The sequence below is a fragment of the Lycium barbarum genome, chromosome 1, assembly GCF_019175385.1.
Source record: "Lycium barbarum isolate Lr01 chromosome 1, ASM1917538v2, whole genome shotgun sequence".
NCBI lineage: Eukaryota > Viridiplantae > Streptophyta > Magnoliopsida > Solanales > Solanaceae > Lycium > Lycium barbarum.
Window position 1 is genome coordinate 133,071,548 of NC_083337.1, and position 3,425 is coordinate 133,074,972.

Consider the following 3,425-nt stretch of genomic DNA (forward strand, 5'->3'; position numbering starts at 1 on the left):
ATATAAAAAAAAATGGAACCCACCATCTCCAAACTCACTGTAAAAAAAAAGTGGACCCCATATTAACAAAATCAAGCAATATCAAAAAAAAAAAAAAAAAGTGAACCCCATATTATAAAAAAAAATAATGTAAAAAAAAAGTGCAGACTTTGTATTCGTAGTAAACACTAATATACTAAAATTTTAGATATGAAGTATAAACTACAATGTTATATTAATCGTGTTTTGAACATATTATATATATATATATATATATATATATATATATATATATATGCATAAAAATAGTGCAAATTAATAATGTAAAAAAAAAAGGTGGACTCCATATTAAAAAATCAAACAATATTCATTGTTACATCCCGTACTTTCGCATATTCGGAGATTTTGAAATAACTGTGACTTGTAGAGACAAGGCAACATTTTGACTCTAGCCAATATGTATACGTTGCCCCTGAAAAATTTTGATGCGGAAATATGGAGAAAGGCCAAGGGCAAAATTGGAACTTTGAAAATTAGTTTCGGGAGTTTCAAAAAAATAAACCAAAGGAAATTGGGCTCAAAAAAAAATGAAGACAAGGCCCAACATTTGGAGGGTGGCCGGCCATATACTATGGCCCAAGCCCATGAAATAATTAAATTTATGGGTCAAATAATAAAAAGGGGCACAAGTCTTCATTTGGAAGAAACTTCAAGAACAACCAAGAAAAACAAAGAAGAGAGAAAAAGAGAAAGAAGGCCTTCGGCCATAGAGAGAAAGAAAAAAAAATTGAGGGCTTCAAATCTTGATCCAAAAATCATAATTTTCTAGCAATATTACTAACTCAAGGATGCTCTTCAACATGGTATAAATTTTAAGGCAAGGAAGTGCTTGTGTTGGCAAGTGGAAGTTTGAAGAAAAGGTAAGAATTCTACTCCTTTATATGTTATAGAAGGTTTATGTGTGTTGTAGTATGTAGAAGTGAATGAAAAGCATGAATATGCTGTGTTGTGGATGTGGCCGTGTGATGCTATGTAGGTGAAGGAAAAATGAACAAATATTATTTAGTATGTTAATTGTGTTGATTTTAGCTTGGTGAAGTAGATGGAAGAATAATGGTTTAAGTTAACATGAAGAATTTGTTGTGGAGTTGTTGTCGGAAAGTATGCGATTTTATTATAAATTATGTAATTGAGAAAATGAAGTTGTAAGATGTAAATGATGATTGTTGTAAGTGAAATTGGAAGATAAAAATGTGTTGTGAACATTTATGTTGAAAATGGGAGGTTTTGGGTGGATTATGGTTTGGTGGAACTTTGGCATATTTTGTAGAATAATGTGAAATGTTTTTGAATTGTATTTGAATGGTCTTGAATTAGTGAATAAACATGAAAACGTTGACATTAGTTTGATAGTGTGAAGTTGGGATGGAAGTTGTTGAACTATGTAGAAAAGAAGACTATTTACATTATAATGTATTTTGTGATGATTATTGATGTTGTTGGTATTGTTGGGTTGTTGTTGTTGATATTTTGGACCGAGATGACTCTCGGGGACGTTGAATTTATAGGGGAAATGCTGCCCAAAATTTTGTAGACAAGTAATGAATTAAAGATTCGAATGCTAAAAGTCTTACTAATGACAATTGGTAAATAGGACCATTTGTAGATTTTGGGCGAAACAGGAATTGAATTTGAGCGAGCGTAAGGCGCAACTAAGGTATGTAAGGCTTTGCTTTTCATTCTTTTGGCATGCCCTAGGTATGTTAGGCTAAGATACGAGCTTCGGGGACGACTCTACTCCTAGAAACCCGAGCTTGAATTTGACCCTTTTTCATTCAATAGAATTGAATTAGATACTTGATGTTTTACTGAAACAATTGTGGAGACATCTAATACCTGCCCAAACGGAATTGGATGGCCTTGAATCTTTCGTACATGACCCCATGAGGCCTAATGACCACAATTTAGGTACGCCGCCTCAACTTGACCAAGGTGGGCCCACGAATTTCGATATCTCCCTATATTGCTTTATTTGATATATTTGTGCAGTATTCAAAGACAACTTTTGACTATTGCGTCAACTACTGTGAGATGGTCGTTTAATTATTTCATTGAGGTTATAACATATTTTACTGTTGTTCCGGTGTTGAACTAACAGTTCGTTTTGATTATCCTGTTGGGTTGTGGTAAGAGATTTGTATGCATATGGTTATTTACGATTCCGCCCGTGCATTCTGTTATTACCCCTTTCGCCAAGTCCCGGGCCGGTTATATTATTGTGCGCACTATGTGATATTGACCGCTGGACCCCTGACCGCGGTATGTGCGACATTGACCGCTGGACTCCTGACCGCGGTATGCCGGATGTGTGACACTGACCGCTGGACTCCTGACCGCGGTATCTGCGACATTGACCGCTGGACTCCTGACCGCGGTATGTCGGGTTTGGGATGTTAACCGCTGGGTACTTGGCCGCGGTATGTGTGATAGTGACCGCTGGACTTTTAGCCGCGGTAACTGTGTGTTTGATTTTCTGTGTATGAGATGGAAATGTTTTTTTCAAAAGAAAGCAAAGCATTTTGGCATTCAGATTGCCGTATTTGTCTTCCGGAACCTCTTATGTATGATTTGTACGTCAGATGCAACACTTTGGTATTCTGGTTATTGTGCTCACCTTCTGTACATTGCACTTCGGTTATGACTTCGTTTTCTGTACTTCATGCTTTGCATACTCAGTACATCTTTCGTACTGACCCCCTTTCTTCGGGGGCTGCGTTTCATGCCCGCAGGTACAGACTCACGTTTTGGTGACCCACTGGCGTAGGATTTCCATTCTGCGGTTCGGAGTGCTCCCTTTGTTCCAGAGCCGACATTTTGGGTACATACTCTTCCGATGTATATGTTTATGTTTATTCAGGGTACGGCGGGGCCCTGTCCCGCCATCTGATTCTGTTGTTCCGTATTAGAGGTTTGTAGACATAGATGTGGGTAATGTACAGTTTTGTTTGGATGCGTTGTGTGAATTGTGTTTGGGCGGCCCATCCGCCGTGGCAGCCCTATCGGCCGCGTGTATGTATGCTTTGGTACGTTATGTATAGTATGATAGCCTTGCCGGCTTCTATGCAGTATATATGGTTGTAGGCACCAGTGTGGAGCCATGTCTGATATTCATTTATATACGAGTCGTCTGTATGTTGAATCTGGTAAATGAGCGCGTAGGGGTGTCCAGTTCGGGCACTAGTCACGGCCTACGGGGATGGGTCGTGACATTCATGTAATTTCCAAAGTATCTCATTAAGTCAATAATAATGGATTCATTGCCACGTGCGTATCAATCCATTAGTGGGAGCAAATGAAATTGCTTTTCTTCAAAAAGTTAAGTAGTCAAACCATACAATTTTTTTTTATATTAGCCTGAGATCTAATCTAGATATTAAACTGTTATA

At 37.9% G+C, this 3,425-nt stretch overlaps 1 long non-coding RNA gene across 1 annotated transcript; it reads left to right on the forward strand.

Annotated features, from left to right (window-relative positions):
• Positions 1 to 285: 285 nt before the first annotated feature.
• On the forward strand, positions 286 to 3,221 carry LOC132603793 (uncharacterized). Its single transcript, XR_009568540.1, has 3 exons — positions 286 to 899; positions 1,634 to 1,696; positions 2,769 to 3,221. It is a non-coding gene; the product is annotated as an uncharacterized LOC132603793 (long non-coding RNA).
• The last annotated feature ends 204 nt before the right edge of the window (positions 3,222 to 3,425 follow it).